The 21,521-nt window shown below is 39.9% G+C and overlaps 1 pseudogene across 1 annotated transcript; it reads right to left on the reverse strand.

The window, feature by feature from the left end:
- Positions 1-17,419: 17,419 nt before the first annotated feature.
- On the reverse strand, positions 17,420-19,818 carry LOC309659502 (neo-calmodulin-like; annotated as a pseudogene). The gene has a single exon. The product of its transcript is annotated as a neo-calmodulin-like (transcript).
- Positions 19,819-21,521: the final 1,703 nt, after the last annotated feature.

Here is a 21,521-nt window from a genome sequence, read left to right on the forward strand (position 1 = left end):
GGCTTCAGTTGTTACATAGAATGTTTGTTCTAAAACAAGACAGCAAGAAGATATTGTTATGTTGCAGCTGGAAAGCTGATCAGCTTTCTCTGAAAGAGCTAAGTCATGGCCAGGGTGCTTAGAGTACTTAACACTGATCCTTGTATACCATAGGTTCTCTGTAAATAGAGAACCTATGATGTTGAATGGATGAATGCTTTATCTACCATGGGTTTTACTTTGGCTCAGTCATGATAACTTTCAAGTTGAAGAACATGGCTGATAAATTTTAGCTATACTTTTCAGGCTTCCACATCAAGGTGAGAGGCATATGCATTTTATTGTCTTTCTGAATCCTTGTACATCTTTTTCTCCTGGGAGTTTTGAACCAATATCTGAACTTAAACATTAGGCCTTAGGTGATCAAGTATATTTAGAAACAAATGCCACACATCTGACACAAATTATGCTACTCAGTGATTCTCGATTTCTAAGAGAATTCTAAGATGAAGCATTTGGAAGTTATCAAATGAATCAGCCTAGATAGAGTATGTTTTAAGTCTTTAGCACACTTATTGTTTTGGTTGGATCTAGTTTAGGAAGTAAGGAAATTTTTGTGTATAACCTTAGTTAAGGTGTTAATCATAAAAAACAGTGGATCCAAGGTTGAATTATTTACATAAAACTTGGGAAAATCTCATGATGTAAGACACCAAGTTCATATTTCCAGAGCCAGATGCAAATTATTTTCCTGTTTACCATTTTCTAAAATGGTAGAATGTATAAGTAACCAACTAGCTGATTGCCTACCGGAGCAAGCACAGTAGAAAAGTGTATGGGCTTTGGTGTCAGAGCTGTGTTTGTATTCTGACTTTGTTACTTACTTCCAAGCTGTTTAACTATAGCAGAATTTGAGTTGTGTTGCTCGGATCCCTATTCTGGACTGAAGAATTTATTTTCTCCTGCTGCTGCAAGTGCTATAGATTGCATCCAACTTGTTGTCATGGAGTATAAAATCCTGGCCCCCTCACCCCAACTTGGAACAACTCTTAAGGGTCATCAGAGCTCTAGGGCTCCCCATGGGATCAGCTGAGGCCTCACTGAGACTGCATCCTCCCTCTGTCCAACCCTGCTTCCTTCCCTTCTTCTCTAGGTATTAATCATGAGGATACGCTCTATAAATTTTCTGAACACAAATCTCTGTCTCAGTGTCTGCTTCCTAGAAACCCAATGTGCAACAGTGATCTTTTATAAGTTATTTAACTTATTTAACCTTAAATTTCCTGTAACAAAGCCTATCTCATTTAAACTTGTTATCTGAACTAAATTAAATAACGTTCTAGCACAATGTCAGATACGGGATAGACGCCCAATAATGTTAAATTCTTTTCTGTTTTCCTGGTATATTTCCTTCCTGTTTGTAGCTAAGTCAGTTTTTCCCCAGACTACTCACCTTATGCAACTACACATAACTGGCAGAATCTAAGATTTGAGATTCTGTGAAAACTTACAGTTGGTTTCCCCAACCTCAGGCAAAACAATTCCATTCTGGGACTAGTTATGAAGAAAGGGGGTCTACAGGATATTATCACATAGCTAAGTACACCAGATTATGGCTCCCAGTGGCTGTTCCTGTGTTAGGTTTCCTCTGATTGCCAAGAAAATGAATAGTAAACATTTTTAAAGTTAATGGCCTCATGTTTGATTTAAATAGTCACCTTGAGAGAACATGACCTTGCTTTGGGAGCTAGGTTTTTTTTTTTTTTTTTTTTTTTTTTTTAGATTTTACTCTTTTCTCCTCAAAAATACAACACACCAAGAACATATTAAGTGCTTCACCATGCAAACTACTGGATCATATGGTAGGTGAAGCCAATAGTGTTATATATATGGCATATATACAGCTCATTACAGCTGGAAAGTCTACAATCCACATGTTACAAAAAGGGTTTAACCCAGATGAGGGCTCTAGGAATGATTATGATTGTTCACTTTGATAAACATTTATTAAGAAAAATTCTGTGTTAGGTTCTGAAGATGTAGAGACGAGCAAGACATGGTTCTCTGCCTTAAAAAAACTCATCTTCTATTCCTTCAAGTTGCTGGCTATATAGGATTCTTTGTCAGTAGGAAGGGGAATGAGAAATAGAAGGTCATGTTTTTTTAAACCATAATAGAAATCTATGTAGTAGTGACAGGGTAGCTAATATAAATTGCTCATTATCCCCCAATATCCATTCTATCCTTCCTTTTAATAACAAACCACTTCCCTACAATTTTAACTGGGCATATGTCCATCCAGATAGAGACTACATTTCCCAGCCCCCCTAGCTGTTAGATGTGACCACATGACTACATTCTGGCCAGTGAGGTATAAACAACCGTGATGAGTGTGGTCTCTGGGTCACACCTTAAAAAGGAAGCTCTTTGCCACCACTATCTCTGTCCTCCACACCGCTGGCTGGGAGATGACCCATCCACAAATGAGAGCTGTATATTGAGAATGTAGAGACAACTACCAGCCACTAATTCCGAATACTACATAAGAAACAGATTTCTGTCTTACTTAAGCCTCTATATTTTAGGTTCTTTTTAGCTTATGCCCTAATACATGTATTTTCTCATTTAATCCTTATAATTAACATGTGAGGTATCTGTTGATATCCCCATTTAAAGATGAAGAAACTGATTCAGAGATTAATTTGCCCAAGCAAGTAGGAAAACTGCAAGTGAAGTCCAGATAATCTATATTCAAGTCTAATTCTTTTCTCCAAATGGATTCTTTCCAGGAGAAAAAAACAAAAAACATTTTCTAGTCCAGAAAGTAAAAGGTCAAGGAGACATGACAAAAGTTCATAAAATCAAGTAAGGAGAGTTTGAATGGGTCTTGTTCATCAAATCTTGTCTATTAGAGCTGGGGGGCTTCTTTGAAGCCTGAAACCAGAAGAGTTAAAGTTAATAAAAAGAGGAACTGTTCCATTTTGCATAGAAAGTCAACTAGGACAAATCACTACCCCAAGAAGAAGTGAAGACAAAGAATAAATTGGCTGAAGGTGAATTAGGCCATTCATTCACAATAGACTCAGATTAGGGAAGTTTTGTTGGTGTTTGGGTACATCCTTAACTTGTAGGTTTAAGTTTTAAAGAAGAGCTCTGCCTTCCCCATGAAGTTCCCCTTGGGGCCTCTCTCTGCCAGAAATCTTAGATGGACTGGCTGACATGGCATGGCATTCCTTAAATTCTCATGCTGGTGCTAGCACAGCACACCAAGCTGTGAGCAGCTATGCTGCCAACAACTTCAACGAGGAAGAAGCAGACCATATGCTAAGATGTGAGCTCTGTAAACGTCCTTAACTTCATAGTGATGTGCTTAATAACCATATTTCAAAATTATGTCACAGTTTGGGTTTTGGAAGAACATCAGTTCATCCTGTATCCACAACCAGAAGACTGCAGATTGTCTTTGAGTTGGTTGCTCTTGAAAGTTTTCTTATGTGAGGACCGTCAGAATGAAAGTGACACAAGTTGTTCTTTATCTTTGAGAACGGCCGTGCTCCCCACATGGGGTCTCAAGTTGTCTGCCTCCTTTCCTTTTCTTCTAACAAGTGTGCTTTGGTGCAAGATACCCCACTCCCTCCCCACTCCAGCCCTGCCCTCCCTTTTCCTGTTACCCTGCTTCTTTCTATTTATGATAGAGGAAGGATGTCCCTCCTTTCAAACATCAAAGCCCAGACCCCTTGCCTTCCTTATTTTGCTGGGCTATTGCTCCATCAATTATCCCTCTTAATTGACTCCCCAGCCTTTCCATCTGGTGATCCCTGTCCTTTCTTCACACACACCCCCTTGTGGTGGGTTTGTAATGTGTTAACTTGGCTAAGCTGAACTGCATTTCCCAGAATTCTCCTCCCTGTATATTTTTAGTTATCTGGGCCAAAGTGAGATCCTTGTGGGAGATTGGGTGGGTGAAAGTGAAGTAGTAGCCATTTTGTAGCTTGCACACGTTGCCACTTATCGGTTGCTGTGGTTGCCGTGAGGCAGCAGCCTGGTCTGCAACTGCCCTACCTTCCCCTGGACCCTCCTTCCGTGCTCCCATTTCTAGGCCAGGCCTAGGAATTTAGCCTGTATGAATTTAGCTCCATTAGGAAGGTTCCAACTTCTGAAGTTGTGAAGTTGGAACCACACCACCCCACTCAGAGGCAGCGAGAAACGACATGGGTCTCAGTCCATCCTTGTGCGGCTCCAGCTCATGTTTGTGGGTTCTGGACTGCTCTTTATCTCCTCCACTTTCCATCCATCTTCCCTTCTATTTACCCTGTGGACTTCATATTCCAGCTCCAGACGCAAAGACAGCCTCACAGAGACTGCTTGTCCAGCTCCCATAATTCCATAAGGTCGAATCCCCATAAAAAATCCCTGTGTGTGTGTGTGCACACACACATCTCCTAGTGGTTGGCTGTTACTGATACACACCTCTTGACATTTTTACCTAACACCCTCAAATTATATACTGCCCACATTCTTCCTTTTTTATCTCAACATTCTCTAGAATGTAGTTTATAGTCAGTATCTTACTGCAACATATTCAAGTGTTTCTCAAAGTGACTGGTCAGAACGCTTGTTAAAAATGCAGATTCTGAGGGCACCCACCTCCAGACTGATTGAACCAGAATAATGCATTTTGAATAAGGTCTCCCCAGATTGTGATGCACAGTAAAGTTCAAGCACAGTAGAGTGCTTGACACCCTGTAAGCCAGACCATCTTCCCTCACCTTCTTCTGTACCTTCTATATTCCACTTGAAGCTGCTGTCTTGAATGGCATGGGTGGCTTTCTTACTTGTCTATTCTCTGGCTTTGATCCTCAGGAACAGCTGACATTATTGAAAATCCTTTCTTTTTATTCTTTATGTCCTCCTGGGTATATGTCCCAATGGGTGTCCCCTAAAATTTTCTGATCTGCTCCAGTTTTTAGGCACTTAAGACTCTACCCTAACTCTCCTCCTAACTCCCACTCCTTTTTGTTTTCTTAGCTAGCATTTCCCAGTGTAATATCTCAATTCAACTAAGAAATGTATTGAACAATTACTATGTGCCCTGCACTGTGCTGGGCCCTGGGAATAATCCTTACACTTAAGGAGCTCACAGTCTAATGGTCTGAGAGATGATTACAATTAAATCATTAACTATAATTTAGGGTAATAAGTGTTTCCAGGGTGAGTAGTGGGTGCTAAGTTAGATGTAAGAGGCCAGGGCAATATGCCTAGAGGAAGGCTTAAAGATTTGTCACTCCAGCCAGGTACAGAATTGAATGAGGATGTTCCAGCAAAGAAAAGAGTCTGTCCAAAAGGTAGGAGGTGTGAGGGATCAAGGTACATTGTGGGATCTGTAAATAATTTGTTGAGGGAATGGCTAACATGAAGCTGACCAGGTAAGTTAAGGGTGCTCTTGAAGAGCCTTAACCACCTTGTTAAGGGGTTGGTCTTTATTCTAAGATGACATTGGGGAGTTTTAAGCAGCATAGAAAAAGGGTGACAGATTTATGTTTTGGAAATACTCTCCCAGTAGTGGTGATAAAGGTGGCACTACCAGAGCCAGAGGAACCAGTTAGGAGGCCCTTGCAAAAACTCAGGGTAAGGAATGGTGAGCCCCTTGAGACAAGCCTGGTTAGGGTGGTGGAAGATGAAGAGAGATATCTGGGAGATGGGATTGATAGAACTCAGTGGCTGATTTGATGTGGGGCGGCTGTGGTGGGGGGCGGGTGTTTGGGAGTGAAAGAGAAAGAGGAACCTAAGATATGGTGTAGATTTCTGGGTTGGGGACTCATGGAGGAAAAACAGGTTGGGGTGGGGGTGGCAGGATAGGGACAAGGAATGAGGAGTTTAGTTCTGGGTCTGCTCAAGTGATGTCCAGTAGACAGGTGAACACAGGGATAAGCAGGCCTGCTCAGGAGGGCTGGGCCTTGCTGACCATATTGACTCTGCTTTTTTTGGGTACCCCAAGCCACGCATGCTTGACTGAGATTTTATTGGAGAAATGGCTACCCAACACAGTGAAACAACCTAACAACTGAAATAACTTATTTTTTTTCCAGAACCCACAGACTTTATTTATTTATTTATTTAACATGAACTAACTTATTAATTCTATCCTCCTATAAACTCTGTAACTCAATACCTCCTGCCCCATCCCCCTTCCCTGTTCTCCCAACAACACTGAAGGGGAAGTTGTGGGAGGCTGAATAATGCCCCTCAAAGATGTCCATGTCCTAATCCCAGAAAACTGTGAGTATGCCACCCACGTGGCCAAAGGGTCGTCGCAGATGTGGTTAAAGTAAGCATCTTGAGATGGGGAGACTATCCTGGATTATGTGGGTGGCCCAGTATAATCACAAGGGTCCTTATAAAGAAGACGGTGGGAAGAACAGAGTCAGAGGAGATGTGATGAGGGAAGCAGTGGTCAAGGTGATGTAGGGCCATTAGGCAAGGAATGCAAGTGGCCTCTTGAAGCTGGAAAAGACAAGGAAATGGATTTTCCCCCAGCTTCCAGAAGGAAGCAGATTTGCCTACACCTTGACTTCAGGCCAATGAGACTGAATTTGGACTTCTGACCCCCAGAACTGAAAGATAATAAATTTTGTTGTTTTTTGTCACTAAATTTGTAGTAATCTGTTACATCAGCAATAGGAAACTAATACAGAAATGTATCAAGAATCAAAGCTGGAGGGACACCCAATGGCCTTAGATGTTGGCATGACTGAAACCTCAAACCTGCCTCATAAGGGCTGAGTTACCTCACTCCGAAAGGCCCCAGCATCTAAGTTCATTATTTATTGGTTAGATACTAGTAACCCATACAAGATCTAAGCAATTACACTTTATTGTCATCTCTTTTGCTAAACCAGTGGCTACCAGACATTAGTGTGCATTAAAATCACCTGGAGGGTGATTTCTAGGCCCACCCTCACGGTAGGGTTCATGTAGGGTCCGAGAATTTGCATTTCTAACAAGCTCCTCGCTGATGCTATTTGTCTGGGGATCACAACTTCGAGAACTACTCTAATATCTATACTAATCTCTTTTGCTCACTCTAAGAGGTGTTGTACAGATCTTCTCTCCCTTCTTTATTACACCGTCAATTCTCTTCTGTGTATCCTCAGAGTTTAGCAATGTGCCCGACTAAGTAGACATTTCATGAATGTCTGCTGATTCCCTGCCCTATCCTATTCCCTAAAAGTTAGGGACAAGGCTCCTTTCAGCAAAACATTGTGTTGCACAAAGCATTCTTTAAGATACAAAATTGTTTACAACCCCAGCAAATTTCATTGAGATATGAGCAGTCAGACACTATTTACAATTAATTGTGCATGGTCTGCTCTCTGGCATTTTTATATGTCTGAAAAACTAAGCTAATTATCTTTTGGTTGTTGGCAACTTCTCAATAAGAGACCTGTCAAGTGTAATACTATCACGAGGCAGTTGGTGACATAAAGAAGAAAGAAATTATATTAGAAGAATAAACATTTTCTCCCCTGGGGGTAGGAAAGGGGGTAAGGAGAAGAAAACCACATTAGTAGTTTAAAATGCTCTTTTCTCATGAGAGCATTCAGGAACAACAATGTTGGTTTTTACCAGTTAACATTGAGTTCCTAGAGATGATGCAATTCTGTTTCAATGCAGCCTTTCCCTGACAGCTCAAAGCTTGGCTTTGCCCCAGAACCATTTTCTAGCCTGATGTGACTCCCCAGTTGAGCTCTAAAGAGAAGAGGATCTCAAAGCAGGTTTTTAATCTTTCATAATGTTTTTAGAATTGTTGTGTTAAAGTGTCTAGAGGCCCCTGTGTATTGGATTCTTCAAATAATATTCTTTCTTGTTAGTTGGGCTGAAAAATATAACCAGACATTAGACATATTAGAATGACATATTAGACATATTAGAATATGATATTCTATAAGGTTAGAAAGTATAATTACAATTTTCTTTTGTTACTCTAAGTTGGATGCAATCCATATTGATTTATCTTTTAGAATAAGGCAGCATGGTTATAAGGCACTCACTTTATAGTAAGACAGCTAGGGGAGAGAGGTTTAATCCTAGCATCTATTATACTTTTATTTAAATAGGATTGATATATTTTGGAGGCATTCAGTACTGGTACAGAGGCAGCAAATACATGACTGACCAGACTGCATCTACCTGACTTTGCCCCATTGAACCCAAATGCATCTTCAGAATCCTTCTCAACATGTTAGATGATACAGGTAGAAGCCTGGCTCTGGAGTCAAGACAGAACTGTGTTTGAATATATGCTACTGTAGTTACTAAAGACATGGCCTTGGACAAGGTACTAATCTCTAAGCACTAGTGTTAGTAAACAGTGGTAATGATTATAGCTATCTTACTAAAGTTCTAGTGAGCTGAAATGAGAGAATGTAACACATTCCTTAGCACAGGGCCTGGCACAAAGAGCTCCATAATATTAGCTATTCTTCCTCTTATTATTATTATCATTAGCTAACAAGAATGGGTAAAGGGTGAAATTATTTGAGTGCCACCCTCCTCCATAGTGTTTAGATCATGTCCGGGCAGAGGCCTTATTTGTTAGGTTTCTAAGTTGCTTACCTAATTGGGCTCTATCCCTCTGGCACGACAGCACAGCACAACTGAGTGAGCACACAGTCACCTACCCAACTGGGCTACAACCTTCTGATTCCAAGCCCAGCTCTCCCTGCAGCCTCAACCTCCTCCAAACCACCCTGCTCAAATTATGGTGGTTCAGACAGGAGAAGCTGCTGTTACTGTCATTTTCCACATCCTCTCAACCCTTAGAGGGCCCAGCTGAGAACTGTCTCGTACCACTTATTCCTGCTCCCATCTCTCACTAAAGTTTAAAGATATTGAATGCAAGAGCTGCACTCCATTCAGCTTCCCAAGCATATCTTAAACTCATCCAATTCTCTCCACATACATGCTGCCACCCCTCTAATTCAACACACCATTAATCTCTTGCCTGGATTGCTGAAATAGCCTCCTACATTGGCTCTTTCCTTCCTCTTTTCTTCCCTCCTAAGCAGTCTCCATCTTGGCCAGTTTGATATTTTAAAAATGCAGTCCTGAACATGACCCCTCCTTAAAATTTTTCAACACCTTCCCAGGCTTTTGTAATAAAATGCAAAATCAAGAGCCAAGTCTACGTGGGGCAGTACGAATTTGCCTCTGCCTATTTCTCCATCCCCATATCATACTCTTTTCCTCTTCTCTGTGTCACAGCTATACTGGCATATTTCAGATCCTCACATAAGCCAACCTCTTTCCTTTCTCAGGGCCTTTGCACATTCTGTTCCTTTTGCCTGGAATGCTATTCCCTTGGCTCTTAACCTGCTTGGCTGTGATTCCCCCTTTAGGTTTTGGTTCAACTGTTCCTTCTTCAGAGAAATCTTCACTCATTCCCACTCCCTAATATAAGTTATATCCTCATCTATTATTCTCTCCAGATTATTTGTATTTTTCTTCCATAGAGCTCAGCATATAACTCTACACTTGCTTGTTGCATATTTCTTTCCCCTTCTATACTGTGATGCTTGTGTGCTTAATCTCCTAGCTCAGGGAAAATCTTAAGCAGGTTCTGTTTAGCTTCACAAGTAAAAGAGCAGGACCTTTCCCTTTCTCATCATCGTACCACATGGTAGATTGTGAGGGGCCCACCTTCTTTTGGGGGAGGGTGCTTACCGTGTCCTGGTATTTTGCAGTGAGGTGCCTGTCCTCATGGACTAACTTGGGTAAGGAGTGAACTAAGTCCAGGGACAGGAAAGTGTTACTTGAGCTGGGGGTGTTGCTTGGAATATTTGTCAGAGTAGGCTAAAATTTCTGTAACGAACTTCAACATTTTAGTGGCTTAACGAGAGAAATTAACTTCGGTTCACATAACACAGATGTTTCTGGTCAGAGTGGGACCAGAAACCCAGGGACTCTTCCAAGAAGGGACTTGGGGACCCAGGCTCCTTCCATCTTTTGGCTCTGCCATTTCCTATGGCCTTGTAACCTGTCATTTATACCTGGCAGAACAGGAAAGAGGGAGCATGGGGATTGCATTGGAAGTATTTATGGACAAGATAGGAAATGGTGTATATCACTTCTTCCCACAGATCATTGGCCAGAACTCCCTGCTTCATGATATGACTTCATCTTTTTGCAAGGGAGGCTGGGAAATAGAGCGTAACTGTGTGCCCAGGAAGAAGAGGCGGGCATGGAGTTTGGATGCCTGGGGAAAGGATAGTTGGTATAGACCCAGTGTGGGTGGTGGGTGCTCCCTATGTGTTGGGTAAATGCAGCCTGGTTGCCATCTGGTTCCTTGGTGCCTACAAATTCTCCTCACTCTGGCCCTGGGCTGAGATACAGCTTGTGCTCATCCACAGCCCTTTCAGGTCTGGAGTGCTCCTTCCTTTCCCCGCTGGCCTCTGTGGCAATTCCCTTGCCCTCCATCTCTCTTCCCCCTTTCAGCTCAGATGAATCTTTGCCATCTAGTGGGGTGTCTGTGTGGGTGTGGTCCGTTCGTGCTAACATACTCTTTATGCTTAATGTCATTTCTATTCTCCTAAAGTATAGGAAGTCTCCTTTTTTTTCTCTGCTTTCTGCTTATTCCATCTCTCCCCTGAGGCAATGAGCATAGCCTAGCTACTTGATTGGGAGCAGGGAAAGAAAAAGTGAACTATTGGGAGAAATAACATTAGTTCATATTTCAAAAATATTGTCCACGACAAGTTTAAGCTCAATGAAGATAGAGACCTTATCTGTATATTCACCAGAATATCTCCAGAATCTAGCAAATGGACTCAGTAAATATTTAGTGAACAAATAAATGCGTGAATAAGCACATGAGTATTGTAAGAAACACCATTCCTCACAGGTATTCTCTTGCAACCTGATTCTTTCACGCCTTCTCAGGCTTTCCTTCTCAGGGGTGTGAGCAGTGCTCTGACGGCCCTGACGGTGCTCTGCACTCTGCAGGTTTGACATATTGTCGTATACTTTTACACGTATCCCCATAGACACTTGAAGAGAATAATAATCCAAGAAAACAGGACAGGGAACAATAATAAAAGGAAGAAGAATAAAAAACACCCAGTGCCTGGCACATAGGAGCCCTATAGATATTTACTGAATGAGAGAAAAGAAGAAATGCCAAGTTTTCCCCATTCAGGGACTGAAACAGGCAATTCATGGACATGCATTGAATTCCAACATTCTTTCGTTGAAAGTTTATTAAAGAGAGCTATGCTGTAGTCTGGTCACAATGTCACTCTTGTCCTTCAGCAATAGACTAGGTTTGTTTTTCTAGCTGGTGTCTCCGACTCTCAAGGCCTCTGTGAGTGCTGGGGGAGAGTTAATGCTCATGAGAGGCAGGATCAGGAGGCTCTGAGGTGGTTCCCATGCAACATTGAGAAGGAAAGTGATGTGGCTTCATTTGGATTCTAAATCACTGCTTTATTTGCTAATATTTTTCGTGGGTGCAGAATTCAATGAAAAGCTTTTTTAAAACCTCTCCTCAATCTTTGGTGGCCAACACCTCAGGTTAGTAATCCTGACTCTCATATCAAACCCCTTCTTTCTGGTCTATGTCTATTTCACAGGCTGAAAGACAAAAATACCATACCCAACCTCTCTTGAAGCCAAAGGAGGCATTTGACACAATTCTGGACAGGGAGACGTAAGTTACTTTTTTCTACCGTGAATGGACAAGATGGCAGTAGGTGTAGCTGCCATCTTGTGACCATGAGGGAGAGGTCAAGAGAACCACAGAGACGTTGGCCCTGACACTGTTGAGCCACTGAACCAATGCTAGCAGACACCTATCTTCAGACTTCTCTTATGTGAGGGGAAAAATAAACCCCCTCTTTGTTTAAGGCACAGAAATGACAGATTCACTTTCAGCCCAAAGTATCCCTTACTGACAGTGCTCCTTTCTTTTATTTTCCTTTTTTTCCAGATAAAAGTAAACAAAGCAGCTATATTGAATAAATATAAAAACGTTTCCACAAAATATTAAAATAAGATTTTAAAATATGAAATTGCACAATAGGTGAAACAATTTTGAAAAACAACAAAGTTGGAGAACTCACACTGCCTGACTTTAAGACTTATTCTAAAACTAAGTTTTTATCAAGTCTTTATAAATCAAGACAGTGTGTTATTGGCAAAATGGACCAATGGAACATGACACATAGTCCAGAAAAGATCGAATTGTAAAATATTCATCACTGTGGAGCATTTCCATACAGAGGAAAAATCCAACAACCTAAATTACCTCTTCTGCTTAGAGCTTCAAGTCAGCTCAATTCCCAGTGACTAAGCCTGAGATAAATTGTGATTGTAATGAATATGATTAAAAGTAAATTTTTTTTTTCTTCCAAAGTTTTATTTTTTTATAGTAAAGAAACTTTATTACCTTAATAACTTGTCATCATTTACCTGAAAAATAATAGCAGGAAATACAAGGAAGTAGCAGAAAAATACAGAAGTGGAAGACTTTTTCTAGTCCATCTTCACGACTATTTAAATCTTGAAGAATAGTCAGAGAAATCCAAATGTAAATGTGTGATATAAGACCTATTTTCAAAAAGCTCACTTTTGTTTGTAGTACCTTTTTTTTTAGGGGGGGAGAATGGTCTTTTATTTATTTTATTTTATTTTATTTTTTAAATATCTTTATTGGAGTATAATTGCTTTACAATGTTGTGTTAGTTTCTACTGTACAACAAAGTGAAGCAGCTATACATACACATATATCCCCATATCTCCTCCCTCTTGCATCTCCCTCCCACCCTCCCTATCCCACCCCTCTAGGTGGTCACAAAGCACTGAGCTGATCTCCCTGTGCTATGTGACTGCTTCCCACTAGCTATCTATTTTACATTTGGTAGTGTATATAAGTCAGTGCCACTCTTTCACTTCGTCCCAGCTTGCCCTTCCCACTCCCCATGTTCTCAAGTCCATTCTCTACATCTGCATCTTTATTCCTGTCCTGCCCCTAGGTTCTTCAGAACTTTTTTTTTTTTTTTAATTCCATATATATGTGTTAGCATACGGTATTTGTTTTTCTCTTTCAGACTTACTTCACTGTGTGTGACAGATTCTCGCTCCATCCACCTCTCACTACAAATAACGCAATTTCGTTCCTTTTTCTGGCTGAGTAGTATTCCATTGTATATATGTGCCACGCCTTTATCCATTCATCTGTCAATGGACACTTAGGTTGCTTCCATGTCTTGACTACTGTAAATACAGCTGCAATGAACATTGTGGTACATGACTCTTTTTGAATTATGGTTTTCTCAGAGTATACGCCCAGTAGGGGGATTGATGGGTCAAATGGTAGTTCTATTTTTAGTTTTTTAAGGAACCGCCATACTATTCTCCATAGTGGCTGTATCAATTTACATCCCACCAACAGTGCAAGAGGGTTCCCTTTCCTCTACACCCTCTCCAGCATTTATTGTTTGTAGATTTTTTGATGATGGCCATTCTGACCAGTGTGAGGTGATACCTTATTGTAGCTTTCATTTGCATTTCTATAATGATTAGTGATGTCGAGCATCCTTTCATGTGTTTCTTGGCAATCTGTATATCTTCTTTGGAGAAATGTCTGTTTAGGTCTTCTGCCCATTTTTGGATTGGGTTTTTTGGATTTTTTTGATATTGAGCTGCATGAGCTGCTTGTATATTTTGGAGATTAATCCTTTGTCAGTTGCTTCATTTGAAAATATTTTCTCCCATTCTGAGGGTTGTCTTTTCGTCTTGTTTATGGTTTCCTTTACTGTGCAAAAGCTTTTAAGTTTCATTAGGTCCCATTTGTTAATTTTTGGGTTTTTTTCCATTTCTCTAGGAGGTGGGTCAAAAAGGATCTTGCTGTGATTTATGTCATAGAGTGTTCTGTCTATGTTTTCCTCTAAGAGTTTTATAGTGTCTGGCCTTGCATTTAGGTCTTTAATCCATTTTGAGTTTATTTTTGTTCATGGTGTAAGGGAGTGTTCTAATTTCATTCTTTTACATGTAGGTATCCAGTTTTCCCAGCACCACTTATTGAAGAGGCTGTCTTTTCTCCATTATGTAGTCTTGCCTCTTTTATCAAAGACAAGGTGACCATATGTGGTCATATGCATGGGTTTATCTCTGGGCTTTCTACTATCCTGTCCCATTGATCTATATTTCTGTTTTTGTGCCAGTACCATACTGTCTCGATTACTGTAGCTTTGTAGTAGAGGCTGAAGTCAGGGAGCCTGAATCCTCCAGTTCCATTTTTCTTTCTCAAGATTGCTTTGGCTATTCAGGGTCTTTTGTGTTTCCATACAAATTGTGAAATTTTTTGTCCTAGTTCTGTGAAAAATGCCTTAGTTTGATAGGGAATGCACTGAAGCTGTAGATTGCTTTGGGTAGTATAGTCATTTCACAATGTTGATTCTTCCAATCCAAGAACATGGTATATCTCTCCATCTGTTTGTATCTTCTTTAATTTCTTTCATCAGTGTCTTATAGTTTTCTGCCTACAGGTCTTTTGTCTCCTTAGGTAGCTTTATTCCTAGGTATTTTATTCATTTTGTTGCAATGGTAACTAGGTGTTTCCTTAATTTCTCTTTCAGATTTTTCATCATTAGTGTATAGGAATGCAAGAGATTTCTGTGCATTAATTTTGTATCCTGCTACTTTACCAAATTCATTGATTAGCTCTAGTAGTTTTCTGGTAGCATCTTTAGGATTCTCTATGTATAGTATCATGTCATCTGCAAACAGTGACAGCTTTATTTCTTTTCTGATTTGGATTCCTTTTATTTCTTTTTCTTCTCCGATTGCTGTGGCTAACACTTCCAAAACTATGTTGAATAATAGTGGTGAGAGTGGGCAACCTTGTCTTGTTCCTGATCTTAGTGGAAATGGTTTCAGTTTTTCACTTTTGAGGACGATGTTGGCTGTGAGTTTGGCATATATGGCCTTTATTATGTTGAGGAAAGTTCCCTCTATGCCTACTTTCTGGAGGGTTTTTATCATAAATGTGTGTTGAATTTTGTCGAAAGCTTTTTCTGCATCTATTGAGATGATCATATGGTTTTTATCCTTCAGTTTTTTAATATGGTTTATCACATTGATTGATTTGCATAGATTGAAGAATCCTTGCATTCCTGGGATAAACCCCACTTGATCATGGTGTATGATACTTTTAATGTGCTGTTGGAGTCTGTTTCCTAGTATTATTTTTTTAATATCTTTATTTGAGTATAATTGCTTTACAATGGTGTGTTAGTTTCTGCTGTATAACAGAGTGACTCAGCTATATGTATACATATATCCCCATATCTCCTCCCTCTTGTGTCTCCCTCACACCCTCCCTATCTCACCCCTCTAGTTGGACACAAAGCACCAAGCTGATCTCCCTGTGCTATGCGGCTGCTTCTCAATGGCTATCTTATTTTGCATTTGGTAGTGTATATATGTCCATGCCACTGTCTCACTTCGTCCCATGCTTGCTAGTATTTGTTGAGAATTTTTGCATCTATGTTCATCAGTGATATTGGCCTGTAGTTTTCTTTCTTTGTGACATCTGTGTCTGGTTTTGATATCAGGGTGATGGTGGCCTCGTAGGATGAGTTTGGGACTGTTCCTCATTCTGCTATATTTTGGAAGTGTTTGAAAAGGATAAGTGTTAGCTTTTCTCTAAATGTTTGATAGAATTCGCCTGTGAAGCCATCTGGTCCTGGGCTTTTGTTTGTTGCAAGATTTTTAATTACAGTTTCAATTTCAGTGCTTGTGATTGGTCTGTTTATATTTTCTATTTCTTCCTGGCTCAGTCTCGGAAGGTTGTGCATTTCTAAGAATTTGTCCGTTTCTTCCAGGTTGTCCATTTTATTGGCATATAGTTGATTCTCTCATGATCCTTTGTATTTCTTCAGTGTCAGTTGTTACTTCTCCTTTTTCATTTCTAATCTATTGATTTGAGTCTTCTCCCTTTTTGTCTTGATGAGTCTGGCTAATGGTTTGTCAATACTGTTTATCTTCTCAAAGAACAAGCTTTTAGTTTTATTGATCTTTGCTATTGTGTCATTTATTTCTTTGTCATTTATTTCTGATCTGATCTTTATGATTTCTTTCCTTCTGTTAACTTTGGGGTTTTTTTGTGCTTCTTTCTCTAATTGCTTTAGGTGTAAGGTTTATTTGAGATTTTTCATGTTTCTTGAGGTAGAATTGTATTGCTATAAACTTCCCTCTTTGAACTGCTTTTGTTGCATCCCATAGGTTTTGGGTCATCGTGTTTTCATTGTCATTTGTTTCTAGGTATTTTTTGATTTCCTCTTTGATTTCTTCAGTGGTCTCTTGGTTATTTAGTAGTGTATTGTTTAGCCTGCATGTGTTTGTATCTTTTATAGTTTTTTCCCTGTAATCAATATCTAGTCTCATAGCATTGTGGTCAGAAAAGATACTTGATACAATTTCAATTTTCTTAAATTTAACAAGGCTTGATATGGTGTATCCTGGAGAATGCTCCATAAGCACTTAAGAAGAAAGTGTATTCTGTTGTTTTTGGATGGAATGTCCTATAAATATCAATTAAGCCCATCTTGTTTAATATGTCATTTAAGGCTCGTGTTTCCTTATTTATTTTCATTTTGCATGATCTTTCCATTGGTGAAAGTGGGGTGTTAAAGTCCCCTAGTATGATTGTGTTACTGTCGATTTCCCCTTTGATGGCTGTTAGTATTTGCCTTATGTATTGAGGTGCTCCTATGTTGGGTGCATAAATATTTGCAATTGTTATATCTTCTTCTTGGATTGATTCCTTGATCATTATGTAGTGTCCTTCTTTGTCTCTTGTTATAGTCTTTATTTTAAAGTCTATTTTGTCTGAGATGAGAATTGTGACTCCAGCTCTCTTTCTTTTTTTTTTTTTTTTTAGTTAGGTAAGTTGTAATTTTTTATTGGAAAACAAATATACAACTTGGAGTGGATTTGAGGCAAATTGTGCCATAAGCAGATTTTCTTTAAGTGGCTAAAACAACAAGCAAGTAACAATAAAAGAAATTGTTTCTGGTACAGGACCCGCAGTACAAAAAGATAGTGTATGAGTACCTGGATAAAACACCCATTTTTCAGTAGTGCCACTTTTAAGTATATATTGTTGACTGTCCATAGTCCACACAGAGTTACAACTCCACACTCCAAACACCACATGCTGACATTTCCTAAAGAAAACAACTTAAAAAGAAAGCATAACCCACATGTTCCCTCATTTGACCAACTCCTTCTAAGTTTAGAAGTGCAGAAGGGCTTAGATATATCCAGAGTAAGCCACATGCAGCATGGTACTTGATCAATTTTTCTGAAATAAGGTTTCAGGACAATGACAGTAAGATAAGAGAAGAAAACATGGAGGAATGAAGTCCTACCTAATACATGCATATTTATTTTTTGAAAGTAGGGTGAAACCTTTTACAGATAAGTTACAAACAAAGAAAAGGCAAATAAACAATTTTGTACAAGAAATTTAACACACTCTGTACAATGTCTTCACTTTGTTGTCATCATTTGTACAAACTCTTCATAGTTTACTTGACCATCACCATCAATATCTGCTTCCCTGATCATTTCATCAATCTCTTCATCTGTTAACTTCTCTCCAAGGTTTGTCATCACATGGCAGAGCTCTGCTGCACTAATATAGACATTACCATCCTTATCAGACACACGGAATGCTTCCCTAATTTCTTCTTAACTGTCTGTGTCTTTCATTTTTCTTGCCATCATTGTCAGAAATTCCGGGAAGTCAATTGTGCCATTACCATCAGCATCCACTTCATTAAGCATGTCCTGTAACTCTGCTTCTGTGAGATTCTACCCATGAGACCTCATTACAGTTCCCAATTCCTTTGTTGCTATAGTTCCATAACCATCCTTGTCAAATAGTGAAAAAGCTTCTTTGAATTCTGCAATCTGCTCTTCAGTCAGTCAGCCATGTTGCAAGGGCTACCAGTCTCCGGGACGCGACTACACAAACACTCAGCTCACTCGCTCCACTTGGACTCCAGCTTTCTTTTGATTTCCATTTGCATGGAATATCTTTTTCCATCCCCTCACTTTCAGTCTGTTATGTGTCCCTAGGTCTGAAGTGGGTCTCTTGTACACAGCATATATACGGGTCTTGTTTTTATATCCATTCAGCAAGTCTATGTCTTTTGGTTGGAGCATTTAATCCATTTACATTTAAGGTAATTATCAATATGTAGGTCCCATTACCATTTTCTTAATTGTTTTGGGTTTGTTATTGTAGGTCTTTTCCTTCTCTTGTGTTTCCTGCCTCGAGAATTTCCTTTAGCATTTGTTGTAAAGCTGGTTTGGTGGTGCTGAATTCTCTTACTTTTTGCTTGTCTATAAGGGTTTTAATTTCTCTGTTGAATCTGAATGAGATCCTTGCTGGGTAGTGTAATCTTGGTTGTAGGTTTTTCTCCTTCATCACTTTAAACATGTCCTGCCACTCCCTTCTGTCTTGCTGAGTTTCTACTGAAAGATCAGCTGTTAACCTTATGGGGATTCCCTTGTGTGTTATTTGTTGTTTTTCCCTTGCTGCTTTTAATATGTTTTCTTTATATTTAGTTTTTGATAGTTTGATTAATATGTGTCTTGGCGTGTTTCTCCTTGGATTTATCCTGTATGGGACTCTCTGCACTTCCTGGACTTGATTGACTATTTCCTTTCCCATATTAGGGAAGTTTTCAACTATAATCTCTTCAGATATTTTCTCAGTCCCTTTCTTTTTCTCTTCTTGTGGGACCGCTATAATTCAAATGTTGGTGCATTTAATGTCCCAGAGGTCTCTGAGACTGTCCTCAATTCTTTTCATTCTTTTTTCTTTATTCTGCTCTGCGGTAGTTATTTCCACTATTTTATCTTCCAGGTGAGTTATCCATTCTTCTGCCTCAGTTATTCTGCTATTGATTCCTTCTAGAGAATTTTTAATTTCATTTATTGTGTTGTTCATCGTTTGTTTGCTCTTTAGTTCTTCTAGGTCCTTGTTAAACTTTGCCTGTATTTTCTCCATTCTATTTCCAATATTTTGGATCATTTTTACTATCATTCCTCTGAATTCTTTTTCAGGTAGACTGCCTATTTCCTCTTCATTTGTTTGATCTGGTGGGTTTTTACTTTGCTCCTTCATCTGCTGTGTATTTCTCTGTCTTCTCATTTTGCTTAACTTACTGTGTTTGGGGTCTCCTTTTCACAGGCTGCAGGTTCATTGTTCCTGTTGTTTTTGGTGTCTGCCTCCAGTGGGTAAGGTTGGTTCAGTGGGTTGTTTAGGCTTCCTGGTGGAGGAGACTGGTGCCTGTGTTCTGGTGGGTGAGGCTTGATATTGTCTTTCTGGTGGGCAGGACCATGTCCGGTGGTGTGATTTGGGGTCTCTGTGAACTTATTATGATTTTAAGCAGCCTCTCTGCTAATGGGTGGGGTTGTGTTCCTGTCTTGCTAGTTGTTTTGCATAGGGTGTCCAACACTGGAGCTTGCTGGTCATTGAGTGGAGCTGGGTCTTAGTGTTGAGACAGAGATCTCTGGGAGAGCTCTTGCAGACTGATATGTGGGACCAGGAGGTCTCTGGTAGTCCAACGTCCTGATCTTGGCTCTCCCATCTCAGAGGCTCAGGCCTGACACCTGACTGGAGCAACAAGACCCTTCAGCCACACAGTTGATTTTGGAGGCCAAGAAATACCTCTGCAAGTGGAGGTCCAGGAAAGCTGGTGGTGTAGTTCCAGTCCAAGACCCAAGTCTGAAGGCCTGGAGAAACATGCCGCAAGCACTTCCAGGGCAAAGAGGCGGGTCTGTAGTACCTTTTGTTTTCCTTTGTGCTCTGTCTAGTTTCATTTGCTCATAGGTTGCTGTGGGCAGAGGACTTGCACTGATGCTTCAGACCAGAATTCCTAGTGAGAAATGGTTCTTCCCCAAAGCTTTTTAAAATTTAATTTTAAATTTACATTCGGTATGATTCTCTCTTTTTGGTGTACAGTTGTGTGAGTTTTAAAATTTTTTAATATATCCTTTGTTACAGATGTTTTTAGTTGAAATATAGTTGACATATAATATTGTGTAGTTTCAGGTGTACAGCAAAGTGATTCAGTTATATATATATATATATATATATATATATATATATATATATTACATTATTTTCCATTATTGCATATTAGAAGATATCAAATATTTTTTCTTGTGTTATACAGTAAATCCTTGTTGCTCATCTATTTTATGTATAGTAGTTTGTGTCTGTTAATCCCATACTCCTAATTTAGCCCTCCCTCTTCCTTTTCTTCTTTTTTCTTCTTTTTTTTATATAGCAGGTTCTTGTTAGTTATCCATTTTATACATATTAGTGTATATATGTCAATCCCAGTCTCCCAATTCATCCCACCACCACCAACACCACCCCCTCTACTTTCCCCCTTGGTGTCCATACATTTGTTCTCTACATCTGTGTCTCTATTTCTGCCTTGCAAACTGGCTCATCTGTACCATTTTTCTAGATTCCACATATATGTGTTAATATACGATATTTGTTTTTCTCTTTCTGACTTACTTCACTTTGTATGACTGTCTCTAGGTCCATCTATGTCTCTACAAATGATCCAGTTTTGTTCCTTTTTCTGGCTGAGTAATATTGCATTGTATATATGTGCCACATCTTTTTTATCCATTGATCTGTCGATGGACATTTTGGTTGCTTCCATGTCCTGTCTATTGTAAATAGTGCTGCATGAATATTGGGGTGCATGTGTCTTTTTGAATTATGGTTTTCTCTGGGTATATGCCCAGTAGTGGAATTGCTGGATCATATGGTAGTTCTATTTTTAGTTTTTTAAGGAACCTCCATACTGTTCTCCATAGTGGCTGTATAATTTACATTCCCACCAACAGTGCAGGAGGGTTCGCTTTTCTCCACACCCTTTCCAGCATTTGCTGTTTGTAGATTAAGAGTAAACTCTGCACTAGCCTTTTCTTGGCTAGGCTACACGTCTCCAATTTGAGGTTTTCTTGCTATCCCCCTCTGATCTCCCTGGAGTTTTTGAAAAACTCCTTAGCCCCTCAGGCGAGCCAGTCCTGGCACTGTCCAGTGTCAGCACCAGCTATACCACCTCTAGTCTGGAGCAGGTGCCAGGATGGTTCTTTCTCATGCTCCCACCCCCCTTTTCCTGCCTTTACTAATTTTCTCCCCAGACACATCATCCATCCCCCTCCATCAGGGTGTCTTTGGCTCTGTTTCCTTCTTTTTCATTCCTTCCCCTAGACCGTGATACAGATCATGTCATCCCCTTGATTAACCCTCCAACAAATTCTGCTTTCATAGGGTGCATTCCTTCAACACATCAGCGACCTCAGGCATCATTGGTCATTGGTCATCCATCAGGAGTGCTCCACCCACATCTTGGCATAACCAACCCTGTCTGGACATTAAGGTCTCCCACCACATATTTTCTTCTTAAGCAGGTCTTCCTGACCACTCTACCTCCCCACTCTGCATC

Source organism: Balaenoptera physalus, assembly GCF_965194825.1.
Source record: "Balaenoptera physalus genome assembly, chromosome: 4".
NCBI classification, from domain to species: domain Eukaryota; kingdom Metazoa; phylum Chordata; class Mammalia; order Artiodactyla; family Balaenopteridae; genus Balaenoptera; species Balaenoptera physalus.